We start from the raw sequence: 17,007 nt of genomic DNA on the forward strand, positions 1-17,007 counted from the left end.
AAGCACGCCACAAACAGAGTCGCCTGAGGTATGCAAAAGCACATTTGTACAAGCCAGTTTCATTTTGGAAGAAGGTCCTGTGGACTGATGAAACAAAGATTGAGTTGTTTGGTCATACAAAAAGGTGTTATGCATGGTGGCAAAAAAACAGCATTCCAAGAAAAACACTTGCTACCCACTGTAAAATGTGGTGGAGGTTCCATCATGCTTTGGGGCTGTGTGGCCAATGCCAGCACCGGGAATCTTGTTAAAGTTGAGGGTCGCATGGATTCCACTCAGTATCAGCAGATTCTTGAGAATAATGTTCAAGAATCAGTGACCAAGTTGAAGTTTTTGTTTTGTTTTGTTTTTTTTTATTCATCAGAGACAATGCACAACAAATACATTAACCTAAAAATCCGGAGAAATGTAGTGTGCCAGGTTGTAGCAATATGCTAATTTCCACCTGTAGTCTCTGGACAGGTTGATGTTTAGACAGAATACAGAAAAATACTGTTTAGTGGATGACAGAAACCGTTAAACATAAATACGGGCATACAACATATAAAATTCATCTGTCAATTACACCATTCATAAAACTTACAAAAAATCCTCCAGTTATCACAAAACACTAATTTGTTCACATACACACACCTGTACATCATGAAACTTTCCCAGACAAACCTCTCACTCACACGTCGTAACTAATGGGTGCAAACTTGTTTGGATAAGAGCCATTTCCTTGTCAGATGTGCGAACGTTGGGAAACTTTTACGTTATAATCTCATTTGGCAAAGTATTCCAGTGACTCATGGCAACAACTGAGAACGCAGATTTAGCAAAGGAGGTCCTATATTTTGGGATGCTGCACTCTCCTCTTGAGGTTGCTCTTGTGACTCGAGCTGTTTTTTCTGAGCTCAATGTTATAAACCTTCTTAGAGGAGGCGCAGCTACTCCATAGATGATTTTAAAAAGTAGACAAATATTTGCATAGATTATTAAATTGTCAAAACTAAGAAAATTATATTTAGAAAGAATATGACATTGGTCATATTGTCTAGATTTTTTATCATGAATTTTTATAGCACTTTTAAAAATTAATTCCAAAGGCTTTAAGACTGTTTTACTAGCCTGCGACCAACTTGTCATACAGTATTGAAAACGTGAGAGAATCATAGAATTTAAGTACATATGTGATGCCTCCGTAGAGAGAGATCCTCTAATATACCTAAAATTTACCAAGTTAAGATTCAAAGACTTGCACAGTTTTTTTACATGATTTTTAAAAGTTAAAGATGAGTCAAGAGTAACACCTAAATAATTAAAGCTATTTACATTTTTTATTTTTTCCCTATTTATATAAATATCTGAATAATTAGAACATTTGTATCTGTTTTCAAAGTACATTGTAACTGTCTTTTCCAAATTTAGTGTAAGACAACAATTTTGTAACCAGACCATAACCTTTTTCAGTTCTTCTGTTAATTTTATGGCCACTTCTGTTTTACTTTTTCCGTGGGTGAACAGAACAGTATCGTCCGCATACAAGATTATATTCGTAACATCCTGGCACAAAGTTGCGCCGGGGATGGATATTTCAGCAAGACAATGATCCAAAACACCGCTCCAAATCTACTCAGGCATTCATGCAGAGGAACAATTACAATGTTCTGGAATGGCCATCCCAGTCCCAGACCTGAAGATCATTGAACATCTGTGGGATGATTTGAAGCGGGCTGTCCATGCTCGGCGACCATCAAACTTGACTGAACTGGAATTGTTTTGTAAAGAGGAATGGTCAAAAATACCTTTATCCAGGATCCAGGAACTCAATAACACCTACAGGAAGCGACTAGAGGCTGTTATTTTTGCAAAAGGAGGATCTACTAAATATTAATGTCACTTTTCTGTTGAGGTGCCCGTACTTTTGCACCTGTCAAATTTTGTTTTAATGCATATTGCACATTTTCTGTTAGTACGATAAACCTCATTTAAATCCTGAATTATTACTGTGTCCATCAGTTATTAGATATATTAAACTGAAATAGCTGTTGCAAAATATGACTGTATATAGTTTTAGAATATGTCACATCTATTTGAATATCTATTAACATCACATCAAGTGGTAGTATTTTACCAAATGTAGTATGAAGATATGGACATATTTATTGTGCCAGGATGTTTCTGTGGTGTCTTCCAGTTTCCTAATCCACAGGATATTTTAATTTATTTTTGTACCTTCAATATTGAACTTTTTTAGGACACTGGTTACACCATTGCGCCGTCTAGTGGACAGTTTTAAAATTGCCTTGATTTGAAAATCAAATGCTAAGAAACAGACTTTTTTAGTTTTAATCCAGCAGTATAATTTTGACTAATATTTTATATTAAGAGACAGTAAAGTGTATCAGTGAAAAATAATCAAAATAGACTAATCTTATAAATTCCATCGCCTGCAACTGGTTCAGAATGCAGCTGCCTGGTTTCTTCTAATACTCGCAAGCACGATCACATTACTCCTGTTCTTTACTCTCTTCACTGGCTCCCAGTAAAATTTAGAATTCAGTTTAAAATCCTGTTTGTTTTCTGTGCAGTCCATGGACTCCCTACATAGGTGACGTTATAAAGTTACATCAGCCTGGCAGAGATCTTTGTTCAGGTGGACAATATCTACTGGAGGTTCCACGGTCTAGGTGTAAGCAGTGGGGTGATGGATCTTTCGCAGTAGCAGGTCCTAAATTGTGGAATGCCTTGCCTACTGTTCCACGTTCCATCACTGATCTACCAATATTTAAAGCCAAACTTAAAACACACTTATTTAGGATGGCTTTCAACATCTAATTATGTGCAAATGGTATCATTGCCTACTGCACACGGACTAAATCACCATACTAGTTTATAAAAACGTTTATAAAAAAGACCATACTAGTTTATTTTTGATTCCATTGTGTACAGCGCTTTGATCAACTTTGGTTGTGTAAGGTGCTATATAAATAACTGATGATTGATTGATTAATTAAAATAATATTTAATGAACATTCTTTATTTGCAGAAAAGTCTGATTTAAATTCCATTTGAGTTTTGCACTTGTACATGTTCTGCACTTATTGTACTGTATTTATTTATTATTTTTTGCAACAGCTTACATATTTGTTGCATCATTTGACTCATTGTTAAATATTTAATTTGAACTCTGTGACTGGACAGAGATAAGAGAATATGAACAGAATTTAATGTAATTAAAACATTCATCCAAAATATTTATCCAAAATGTTTTCATTTAAATGTGGACAACAATTGGGCATATCGAGTTCAGAAATGGTTGTAACATATGTGTTTAGCTATATCCCTAGAAGTATAGGCCATAAACAAAGCTACAGTGTATTAACTGAATTAAGGAAAACAAATGTAGGCATCAATGCATTTTTGTATCATGCCTGAATGGGCTACCTCTTATGCCTACTAATTTAAACAGAGACTTTTCAATTATGTATATGTTAGAATATTTTGAATTGATCATTGAACATTTCCAGAGTGCTCAGTGATGACAAACAATGCACCTGTCTATCATCAAATGTATAGTGGGCCAACTTTGATGATTATAAAAGGAAAATAATTTGCATTAATTAACTCCTGGGGCAACTGAATTGTTAAATAATAATATAAAATATAGCCGCAAGCGGCGATTGGCGGGTTCACACACCAATAGGCATTTTGGCCTCAATAGGCAAAAGGAAGCCCAAAAGGTCCTTTAGACCTAAAAGTGAAAAGAAGCTGTTTGGGTTTGGCCAGTGTGTGCTCTACAGATAGAGTGTGATGACATCTGCGTGTGTCAGAAAGGGAGACACAAAAATAGCACATCTGGCTAGGGCTGCATCTATGTGAACAGTATAGGAAGGCCTGCACTTGTCTATACATGATTGGGCCTCTATATTACTGACAGAGAGAGATTGAGGGAGCCAAAGACTATGTTTTGTTATTTCACTCCTTGTACACCTAGCACGCCTAACATGACTGCCCGTGTATTCAAAGTATGAATGTAGTCTGCAAAGCCTGGCATTACATGACTGACATGACTGGCATAACTGGCATGACTGTAATGATTTGATGATTTGACTGACATGACTGATATGACTGGACTGAAATGACTGATATGACTGGACTGAAATGATTGGCATGACATGACTTACATGACTGGCATGACTGACATGACTGATGTAACTGACATGACTGGCATTTCTGATATGACTGACATCACTGTCATGACTGACATATACTATACATATACTATAGATATGCGTACAAACTTTACATACATTTAGGTAGAAGTGTGTGTGTGTGTGTGTGTGTGTGTGTACTCAAACTATGACAATACATACATATAGGTATAAAGGTGTGTGTGTCTGTGTTTGTGTGAGAGAGAGACAAAAAAGAAGCCAAATATCAGTTTGTATGAGCATGTGTTAGTCACTGAGATATGGGTAGGTATGGCTAGGGAAGTGTCATTGTGAATGCTATAGGAAGGCCTGCTTGCGCCTGTATGTGTGTGTGCCTGGTTAATAGACACAGAGAGATCTAGGTAGCCAGAGCAATGTTTACTTAGGGCACAGAGATGGGAGGGGGAATGTGGGTGAGAGTGTGAGAGAGACTGAGTGTGTGTGAGTTTCAGCTTGCGTGCGTGTGAGAAGGAGAAGGTGACAGAGGGACTTTACATGCATTTTTATGCATTGTATATAATACTGCACTGTAGAGCCATACGATAACCGATTTAGATGAAACTTGACAAATTTGTTCAGGATGGGATTCTGAATGGGCTTGTGCATTTTGGTCAGAATTGGATAAAATATGAAAGAGCTTTAAGAATATGAATATTATATGTATCGATGCTGTCCATTAAAAAAATATTTAGCAGGTATAAGTGTCCTCAAATCCTAAATCTTTGGATTGTTTTTTGATTTCACACTCTGTAGAGTATTATAAGACTTTGCTTGACATGATAGTATGAAAATCCTAGGAGCAGTATGAAAAGTGATGATTTCAAACTGTTATTAACTGTAAATAAACTGTGCATTTTTTAATAGGACTTGTAATGGGAAAGTTGTTCGCACTACTGCAAGGAATCAAAAGAGTCCAATTGCATGTTCCCAAGTGGAATTATGTAGGGGATACACTTGCTTTTTTTGCAATAGCGCCCCCCAGTGGCCAATCGACACCCGGCTGGATTATGTCATAGGGGGCGTGCACTTGTCCACACCCAAGAGTTTTCGTGCAGATCGACCAATGGTAAGCCTGTCAAACACGTGCCGATCACTGATTGGCCGATTACGTCAGCCATTTTGGAAGTATGGCATGTCTGCTTTAGGACCTGGTTTCCAGAGGCCCATAGATGATGTCTGTCAAGTTTCATGTGGATCGGCCAATCTGAGTGCATGGGGCAAATTTTTGCATGTTATAGCGCCCCCTAGCAGGTGAGGTATGGCAACCTCTGCGAGCTGCCCCAGACCCTCACACGGAAGCTGTCTGTGAAGTGCCATCTCATTACATGCAAGTTTTCTTAAGTTAGAGCTCCATATGTGCAAAATTTACTATTGAATTTACGCCCCCTCATTTGATTGGCTTATACTGACTAGGTAGTGAAGAAATTAGCATTTTTGTTGGATACATTTTAAAGTTCAGACTCTTCTGAACGTTTTGATACCACATATGTGCATGTATGTGAAAAATCCAGGGACTAGTTCGCGCTCAAAGATGTGTGTGATTTTGCACATTATGCAAATTAACTCGAAATCTAAGTGGGCGGAGCTTAATGGTTGTATATTAATTGTCCTATTGAATTTAGTCAAGGAATGCATAGGAACTGGAATTTTGGTTCTAGGACCTACGGTGTAGGAGATATGGACAAAAAGTCAATATGCTCTGCTATAGCGCCACCATCAGGCCAATTTGGGTCCCTGTATGGGAATCTGGTCCTTGGAGTTAACTGAACCTTTTTGCCAAGATTGGGTTTTCTAGGCATTACGGTCTAGGCTGCACGATGCATTTTATGTCAAAAAATGGGCAAAAGAATAAGAAGAAAAAAAAAAGGCAAAAAAGCCCAAAGGGTCTTTTAGACAAACAAATTGGCCTCTTGGCCTCAATAGGCAAAAAGAAGCCCAATAGGTCCTTTAGACCCAAAAGTGATAGAAGCTGTTTGAGTGGAAATAAAATGCATAAGTAAATCAATGTGACAAAACATTCAATTCAACTGAGGCACTAAAGGCCCAAAAGGATCAAAATAATGTGTATTGGCAAAATGATTCAGATCACAGAACTAAATCACAATGCTGAGGTCAGCTTTGTGTGCGTTTGTGTGGTGTTTCATGTGAGCAATTGTTTTCAGTCAGTTTCGGTGTTTGGCCACTAGATGGAGCCCAAGTACTATCATACTGATATCTCATTAATCTCAGTAATGCAATGACATTTTGGTGAATTAAAAGGTTCATTTCTGGTCAGGCAGTGCACTTTTTGTTATGAGATGTAATTGCAATGTTATAGACCTCATTGATCTGAATCATACAAGCCCAATTACTTGTCTGTATTCTGCATAACAAGATTGCTGCGTGAGTTTTTATGATTTCTCAGGTTTTTGGGTACTGTAGCGCCTCTGACAGGCCAATTTGAACCAAACTTGGCCTACCTCACAAGGACCTCAGTCTATAAAAGCCTTTCAAATTGGGAGTTGATCACTTACATGGTTTATGAGTTATAGCAATAAAGGTCATTTATGGCATGGCCAGAAGGATATAATGGAAAAATTGACCAATCAGACAAATAAAAATGCAACATTTTTTCCTTATTTAGTTAACTACAGTGTCTACAGATTATGCCTATGCCATTTTTGCCATCATTGGATCAAATTCCTAGGACTAGTTCTTAAAGAGCTATTTTCAAACAATTGATGAATGTGACAAAAGTATGCATTTTTTAATAGGACTTGTAATTGCAAAGTTGTCAGGTCTACTGCAAGGTATAAAATGAAACAAGTTGCATGTTCCTAAGTGAAAATTTGGAGGAGTTATGTATGATTTTCACAAATAGCGCCACCTAGTGGCCAAATGTTTCAACACTGCACAGTATGACACATAGTCCTGGGATATGTACAGTGATGAGGTTTGATGTTGATTGGCCAATGGTAAGTCTGTCAAATGGCCAATTAATTCAAATAAAAATTAATTGGCTCATGGCGGCCATGTTTTTTGAGTGATGAGGTCATCATTGTGTGCCTTGATACCACTTGGGCCCCTGATGATGCCTGTAAAGTTTGGGCTTGATGTGACTAATGGTTTCTGAGAAACAAATTTCCCCATGTTATAGCGCCCCCTATTGGACAATCGTGGCCAGCTTTGACCTGTGACCTCTGAGTCATGTGCCCTAACAACTGATAAATTTTCATAAAGATAGGTCAAAGCATTGCTGAGATATAGCTGCTGAAGTAAATTTGGCCACGCCTCAGAGCTATTGATTGACATGTGACAACCAGACTGTATACCAATGTCACAGTTTTGTTGATGTTCCTTGATAATGAGATTCTTGTGAATATTTTGACACCAAGATTGTGGTGATCAGATGAAAAACCAGGGACTAGTATAAAAAAGTAGGTTTTGCATATTATGCAAATTAGCAAAAAATCTAAGTAGGCGGAGCTTAATAATTTTTGTACCATTGTTTTTGGCTTGAGCCAAGGAATCCATCAGAAGTGGAATTTTCTTTCTAGGACCTACGGTGTGGGAGATATGGGCCAAAATGCAAAAAACTGCGCTATAGCGCCACCATCAGGCCAATTTAGGCCTCTGTACTTAAGCGTGGTCCTGCAAAGAGACTACACCATTCTGCCAACTTTGGTGTTTCTGGGCCTTACGGTCTAGGCTGCAGTATGCGTTTTATGCGGAGAAAAATAATAATAAATATAGCCGCAAGCGGCAATGAGCGGGCTCCTCGCAAGTGGCATAGGTACCGACTTGCATGCCTGCGGCGAAGGCATAGTAGATATGGCTAGGCCAGTGTGTATGTGAAACCTATTGGTAGGCCAGTGCATGTGTGTGCATGTGTAATAGAGAGAGAGAGGGGTTTGGTGTGATAATGTTTGTTTTCATCAGTTAGAGCTGTGTATGTGTGTGAGTGATTGCATATAATGGGCAGTCTTAGTTGTCACAGTGAACTCACATGTCTGACATGACAGTGTATGTGCTCAATTTGTGATGCATACACATAAGTAGGTGTATGTGTGTGTGTGTGTGTGTGTGTGTGAATTAGGTGTTTATATGTGTTACTCTAATGTATGAGTAGGCATGGCTAAGGCAGTGTGTATGTGAAGCTTATAGGGAGGCCTGTTTTTTCTGTGAGTGCATGTGAAATAGAGAGAGGGAGGGGGAGACAGAGACCATGGGTTGTTAAGTGTAAGTAGGCATGGCTAAGGCAGTGTGTATGTGAAGCTTATAGGGAGGCCTGTTTTTTCTGTGAGTGCATGTGAAATAGAGAGAGGGAGGGGGAGACAGAGACCATGGGTTGTTAAGTGTTAGAAGGTTGGGGGAGTGTGGGGGGGAGTGGATGAGAGGGGCACTCTGCGTGTGTGAGAAGTGAGTGCATGTGAAATAGAGAGAGGGAGGGGGAGACAGAGACATGGGTTGTTAAGTGTTAGAAGGTTGGGGGAGTGTGGGGGGAGTGGATGAGAGGGGCACTCTGCGTCTGCGAGAATGAGAGCGTGCGTGCCTGCAAAAGGCTCTCTACCGCTCCTTGCACTGCTGAGTATGGAAATTGAAAATATTCACTGTAGAGTCATTTGTGGACGGATTTAGCTCAAACTTGGCACATATCACCTCAATGGTCATGTGAATGTGCATGTCAATTTTCATAAACATAGGACATACTATAGCGGAGTTATTAAAATATGAATTTGATGTGTTATGATGGTACCATTGTGATGCATATGAAAAATATAAATTTGTGGAAATCTTAGGATTTTTTGCACAACATTTGCATTGCATAGTCTGCTGAGTATATCAAGGTGTGATTTGAGGTGATGGAGTGAAAATCCTAGGCGTAGTATGGAAAGTGGAAATTATACATATTTGATAATATATGAAAATCCGTACATTTTTGTAAAGCACTTGCAATTACAAAGTTGTTAAGGATTCTACGTAGAATCATATGAGTCCAAGTTTGTTGTTTTATGTCATACTATGTGGGCGTAATTCAGGAGTTTCTAGTATAGCGCCACCTAGTGGTGCAATTGCCATCATACCCCAGTATGTCTTAGAGGGTGTGCACCTGAACATGCCATGTGAGTTTCAGGTCAATTGACATATGTAAAGCTTGTAAAGCTTGTGAAATTGTATACTGACAGCTAATTGGTCGATGGTGGCGGCCATATTGGACATATGATGGTGCAGACCTAGGACCTGTCTCAGAGGTGCATGTAGATGATGCATACCAAGTTTCGTGTTATTTGGCCAATCGGTGTGTGCAGGAGAGTTTTTTGGCAGTTATAGCGCCCCCTAGGTGTGAATGTGTGCCAAAATGTATGGGCAGGTGTAGACGCCCAACAGGTACATGTATATGAAATTTGGTGTGAATATGTAAAAGTATGCATGAGATACAGCAGAAAATGTGCATTTTTGGCTGTGAAATTTTTGCCCCTTGACTTGTGTGGCATGTGGCCACGCCCATGTGCAGAAATGTGCATTTTTTGTTAAAGATTATTAAAGTTCAGACTCTTCTGAACGTTTTGATACCACATATGTGCATGTATGTGAAAAATCCAGGGACTAGTTAGCTCTCAAAAATGTGTGCGATTTTGCATATTATGCAAATTAGCTCGAAAACGAAGTAGGCGGAGCTTATGGGTTCTTGAGGCTTTTTGGTAGGTTTGGAGACAAGGAACATGTATATGAAAAAATTTTTAATTTAGGACATACGTGGTACTGGCAATTTACTTGAATGCGTTTGCGTGCGCTGTAGCGCCACCTATGGGCGGATTTGGCTGGCGTCTTGCGCCTGAGTAGCGGGAGGGACTACTACCTATTGACCAAGTTTCAAGTCTGTAGGCCTTACGGTTTGGGCTGTGCGATCCGTTTTAAGGCAGAAAAAGAATAATAATAATAATAATAATAAGGAGAAAAATCCTAACAATTACAATAGGCCTCCAGCACCTTTGGTGCTCGGAGCCCTAAATATAGCCGCAAGCGGCGATTGGCGGGTTCACACAAAAAAAGGCAAAAAAGCCCAAAGGGTCTTTTAGACCAGCAAATTGGCCTCTTGGCCTCAATAGGCAAAAAGAACCCCAATAGGTCCTTTAGACCCAAAAGTGAATAGAAGCTGTTTGAGTGGAAAAAATGCATATGTAAATCAATGTGACAAAACATTCAATTCAACTGAGGCACTAAAGGCCCAAAAGGATCAAAATAATGTGTATTGGCAAAATGATTCAGATCACAGAACTAAATCACATGCTGAGATCAGCTTTGTGTGTGTTTGTGTGGTGTTTCATGTGAGCAATAGTTTTCAGTCAGTTCTGGTGTTTGGCCACTAGATGGAGCCCAAGTACTACCATACTGATATCTCATTAATCTCAGAAATGAAATAGGATATTTTGGTGAAATAAAAGGTTCATTTCTGGTCAGGCAGTGCACTTTTTGTTATGAGATGTAAATGCAATGGTATAGACCTCATTGATCTGAATCATACAAGCCCCATTACTTGTCTGTATTCTGCATAACAGCATTGCTGCATGAGTTTTTATGATTTCTTAGGTTTTTGGGTACTGTAGCGCCCCCGACAGGCCAATGTGAACCAAACGTGGCCTACCTCACAAGGACCTCAGTGTATAAAAGCCTTTCAAATTGGGAGTTGATTACTTACATGGTTTATGAGTTATAGCAATAAAGGTCATTTATGGCATGGCCAGAAGGATATAATGGAAAAATTGACCAATCAGAAAAATATAAATGCAACATTTTTTCCATATTTAGTTAACTACAGTGTCTACAGATTATGCCTATGCCATTTTTGCCATCATTGGATCAAATTCCAAGGACTAGTTCTTAAAGAGCTTTTTTCAAACAATTGATGAATGTGACAAAAGTATGCATTTTTTAATAGGACTTGTAATTGCAAAGTTGTCAGGCGTACTGCAAGGACTCAAAAGAATCAAGCGGCATGTTCCTAAGTGAAAATTTGGAGGAGTTATGCATGATTTTCACAAATAGCGCCACCTAGTGGCCAAATGTTTCAAAACTGCACAGCATGACACATAGTCCTGAGAAATGCACAGTGGTGAGGTTTCATGTTGATTGGGCAATAGTAAGTCTATCAAATGGCCAATTAGGTCAAATCAAAATTAATTGGCTCATGGCGGCCATGTTTTTTGAGTGATGATGTCATCATTGTGTGCCTTGATACCAATTAGGCCCCTGATGATGCCTGTAAAGTTTTGGCTTGATGTGACTAATGGTTTCTGAGAAACAGTTTTTCCCATGTTATAGCGCCCCCTATTGGACAATCTGGGCCAGCTTTGACCTGTGACCTCCGAGTCATGTGCCCTAACAACTGATAAATTTTCATGAAGATTGGTCAAAGCGTTGCTGAGATCTAGCTGCTGAAGTAAATTTGGCCACGCCTCAGAGCTATTGATTGACATGTCACAACGACAATGTATGCAAATGTAACAATTTTGTTCAAATTTATTGATAATGAGATTCTTCTGAATATTTTGACACCAAGATTGAAGAAATCCGATGAAAAACCAGGGACTAGTATAAAAAAGTAGGTTTTGCATATTATGCAAATTAGCAAAAAATCTAAGTAGGCGGAGCTTAATGGTTCTTGAGGCTTTTTTGTTTGTCTAGAGCCAAGGAATGCACCTGAAGTGGAATTTTGTTTCTACGACCTACGGGGTGGGAGATATGGACCAAAACGCAAAATGCTGCGCTATAGCGCCACCATCAGGCCAATGTGGGTCTCTGTACTTTAGCACGGTCCCGCAAACAGACTACACCAGTCTGCCAAGTTTGGTCTTCCTGGGCCTTACGGTTTAGGCTGCAGTATGCGTTTTATCCGGAGAAAAATAATAATAATAATAAGAAGAAAAAAAAAAAAAAATATAGCCGCAAGCGGCGATTGGCGGGTTCACACAAAAAAAGGCAAAAAAGCCCAAAAGGTCTTTTAGACTAACAAATTGGCCTCTTGGCCTCAACAGGCAAAAAGAAGCCCAATAGGTCCTTTAGACCCAAAAGTGAATAGAAGCTGTTTGAGTGGAAAAAATGCACAAATAAATCAATGTGACAAAACATTCAATTCAACTGAGGCACTAAAGGCCCAAAAGGATCAAAATAATGTGTATTGGCAAAATGATTCAGATCACAGAACTAAATCACATGCTGAGATCAGCTTTGTGTGTGTTTGTGTGGTGTTTCATGTGAGCAATAGTTTTCAGTCAGTTCTGGTGTTTGGCCACTAGATGGAGCCCAAGTACTACCATACTGATATCTCATTAATCTCAGTAATGTAATAGGACATTTTGGTGAAATAAAAGGTTCATTTCTGGTCAGGCAGTGCACTTTTTGTTATGAGATGTAATTGCAATGTTATAGACCTCATTGATCTGAATCATACAAGCCCCATTACTTGTCTGTATTCTGCATAAGAGCATTGCTGCATGAGTTTTTATGATTTCTTAGGTTTTTAGGTACTGTAGCGCCCCCGACAGGCCAATGTGAACCAAACGTGGCCTACCTCACAAGGACCTCAGTGTATAAAAGCCTTTCAAATTGGGAGTTGATCACTTACATGGTTTATGAGTTATAGCAATAAAGGTCATTTATGGCATGGCCAGAAGGATATAATGGAAAAATTGACCAATCAGAAAAATATAAATGCAACATTTTTTCCATATTTAGTTAACTACAGTGTCTACAGATTATGCCTATGCCATTTTTGCCATCATTGGATCAAATTCCAAGGACTAGTTCTTAAAGAGCTATTTTCAAATAATTGATGAATGTGACAAAAGTATGCATTTTTTAATAGGACTTGTAATTGCAAAGTTGTCAGGCGTACTGCAAGGACTCAAAAGAATCAAGCGGCATGTTCCTAAGTGAAAATTTGGAGGAGTTATGCATGATTTTCACAAATAGCGCCACCTAGTGGCCAAATGTTTCAAAACTGCACAGCATGACACATAGTCCTGAGAAATGCACAGTGGTGAGGTTTCATGTTGATTGGGCAATAGTAAGTCTATCAAATGGCCAATTAGGTCAAATCAAAATTAATTGGCTCATGGCGGCCATGTTTTTTGAGTGATGATGTCATCATTGTGTCCCTTGATACCAATTAGGCCCCTGATGATGCCTGTAAAGTTTTGGCTTGATGTGACTAATGGTTTCTGAGAAACAGTTTTTCCCATGTTATAGCGCCCCCTATTGGACAATCTGGGCCAGCTTTGACGTGTGACCTCAGAGTCATGTGCCCTAACAACTGATAAATTTTCATGAAGATTGGTCAAAGCGTTGCTGAGATCTAGCTGCTGAAGTAAATTTGGCCACGCCTCAGAGCTATTGATTGACATGTCACAACGACAATGTATGCAAATGTAACAATTTTGTTCAAATTTATTGATAATGAGATTCTTCTGAATATTTTGACACCATGATTGAAGAAATCCGATGAAAAACCAGGGACTAGTATAAAAAAGTAGGTTTTGCATATTATGCAAATTAGCAAAAAATCTAAGTAGGCGGAGCTTAATGGTTCTTGAGGCTTTTTTGTTTGTCTAGAGCCAAGGAATGCACCTGAAGTGGAATTTTGTTTCTAGGACCTACGGGGTGGGAGATATGGACCAAAACGCAAAATGCTGCGCTATAGCGCCACCATCAGGCCAATGTGGGTCTCTGTACTTTAGCACGGTCCCGCAAACAGACTACACCAGTCTGCCAAGTTTGGTCTCCCTGGGCCTTACGGTTTAGGCTGCAGTATGCGTTTTATGCGGAGAAAAATAATAATAATAAATATAGCCGCAAGCGGCAATTGGCGGGTTCACACACGAATAGGCTTCTTGGCCTCAATAGGCAGAGGCCCAAAAGGTCCTTTAGACCCCAAAATGTGAAAAGAAGCTGTTTGAATGGAAAAAATGCACAAATAAATCAATGTGCAAAAAAAGGTTCAGTTGAGGCACTAAAGGCCCAAAAGGATCAAAATAATGTGTATTGGCAAAATTATTCAGATCACAGAACTAAATCACATGCTGAGATCAGCTTTGTGTGTGTTTGTGTGGTGTTTCATGTGAGCAATAGTTTTCAGTCTGTTCTGGTGTTTGGCCACTAGATGGGACCCAAGTACTACCATACTGATATCTCATTAATCTCATTAATGAAATAGGACATTTTGGTGACTTAAAAGGTTCATTTCTGGTCAGGCAGTGTACTTTATGTAAAAAAAAAAGATTCAGTTGAGGCACTAAAGGCCCAAAAGGATCAAAATAATGTGTATTGGCAAAATGATTCAGATCACAGAACTAAATCACATGCTGAGATCAGCTTTGTGTGTGTTTGTGTGGTGTTTCATGTGAGCAATAGTTTTCAGTCAGTTTCGGTGTTTGGCCACTAGATGGAGCCCAAGTACTATCATACTGATAACTCATTAATCTCAGTAATGCAATGACATTTTGGTGAATTAAAAGGTTCATTTCTGGTCAGGCAGTGCACTTTTTGTTATGAGATGTAATTGCAATGTTATAGATCTCATTGAGCTGAATCATACAAGGCCAATTACTTGTCTGTATTATGCATAACAAGATTGCAGCATGCGTTTTTATGATTTTATAGGTTTTTGGGTACTGTAGCGCCCCCGACAGTTTGAACCAAACTTGGTATACCTCACAAAGACCTCAGGCTATAAATGGTTTTTTGAGTGATGATGTCATCATTGTGTGTCTTGATATCACTTGGGCCCCTGATGATGCCTGTAAAGTTTTGGCTTGATGTGACTAATGGTTTCTGAGAAACAGTTTTTCCCATGTTATAGCGCCCCCTATTGGACAATCGTGGCCAGCTTTGACCTGTTACCTCTGAGTCATTTGCCCTAACAACTGATAAATTTTCATGAAGATTGGTCAAAGCGTTGCTGAGATACAGCTTCTTAAGTAAATTTGGCCACTCCTCTGAGCTATTGATTGACATGTGACAACCAGACTGTATGGAAATGTCGAAATGTTTGATAATGAGATTCTTGTGAATATTTTGACACCAAAATCGTATAAAAAAGTAGTTTTGCTTATTATGCAAATTAGCAAAAAATCTAAGTGGGCGGTTCTTGAGGCTTTTTCGTTTGGCTTGAGCCAAGGAATGCAACTGAAGTGGAATTTTATTTCTAGGACCTACAGTGTGGGAGATATGGACCAAAAGAAGAAGAAACAACCTAACAATTACAATAGGTTTCCCACACTATGTGTGTGAACCCTAATAATAAGAAAAATTTCAGCAATTACAATATGTTTCCCACGTATTGTGTGGTGGTTGACGGGGGGATGTTTGTGTGAGTGGCAGCGTGTGTGGGAGACTGTGGCTCTGTGTCACTCCCTGCTGAACCTGTGACTGAGATGCAAACACTTGAGTAAGCATGTGTGTGCCTGTGCTTGTGCACGTGTGTGTTTGTGTCGTCACTGGGTAGGTATGGCTAGGGCAATGTGTATTTGAAACCCATAGGTAGGCCAGTACATGTGTGTGTGCATGTGTAATAGACTGAGAGAGATAGGCTTGGTGTGATTGAGAGTGTTCATGAATTAGGGCTGTATATGTGAATGTGTGTGTTTGTGTTTGCGTATAATGGGCAATATTATGCCTTAACATACTATGTGAGTTGGATGTGAATTGAAATATGAACAGCTTGAGAAATCTGTACACTCCAGTGCACTGATGATTTCTGCATTCACGTGGACTTTCTTTCATCGTAAGACACTATGAAGCACTACAGGACTCACACAATGCTTGAAAAATACTGCAATTAATGGGCCACTTGTTATGCACATTTGCACCTCTACCATGACATTTGTTGCACAGATTGGCTACTGGTGTTTAGTCGTCTTCTCATACCACATACAGAAGCACTATCATAGTGCCTACGACTTCTCAGGAATGACAACTAAGTAGATGACTATGCTTGTCGTAATCATAATTATTAGTTATTTCTTGTAGGACTACATTGTTTAACATGCTGTATATATCCTTCACACAGCTCTTATTGATTGTCAGTTGTTTATCTTTGTAAACCAAAACAAACCCATCACTCATCATTTCATCTTTAATAAAAATATTTGCCAATCATCTACTCGTGTACATTGTGACTTTCACTCAGTTTGCATATATAAACCACTTGGCCTTTGACTGCACGTGTGTGTGTGTGTGTGTGTGCGTGCGTTAAGTGGTTAAGTGCTCAGCAACCTCTAGATGGAAGAGTAAAAGGGAAAGGCTACATATTGCTTTTCCTCACCTAGTTGAGCTCTGAAATCAAGCCCTCCCCAAAACTGGGCAGAGCTGTGGGCTGAGGAGTCAGACTCACCCTGGCATTCGCTGTTTAGACTTTCACTACACAGCAGTGAGTGTGTGTATAATGGGCAGTGTCAGTTGTCACAGTGAACTCACATGTCTGACAAGACAGGAGTGTGCCTGTGACGTTTGGTGTGAGTACATGAAAGCATTCATGAGCTAGAGCTGTATTTGTTTGTGTATGTGTGTGTGTGATAGAGAGAGTGTGTGAGTGTTATCAAAAACAAACTAAATGTTAGTTTGTGCATGTGATTGTTAGTCCCTGAAGTATGGATAAGAATGGCTAGGGCAGTGTAGTTATGGGGCAGTTGCAATATGAAATATATATGTCATGAAGAGGTTTTAGGAGTGTCAGTTGTCACAGACAACTCACATGTCTGATGATGGTGTATGTAGTGTATGTGCTGAACCTATGACTGAGATGCGTAAGCATGTATGTAATCACTGGGTAGGT

Source organism: Brachyhypopomus gauderio, chromosome 7 (genome assembly GCF_052324685.1).
Source record: "Brachyhypopomus gauderio isolate BG-103 chromosome 7, BGAUD_0.2, whole genome shotgun sequence".
NCBI lineage: Eukaryota > Metazoa > Chordata > Actinopteri > Gymnotiformes > Hypopomidae > Brachyhypopomus > Brachyhypopomus gauderio.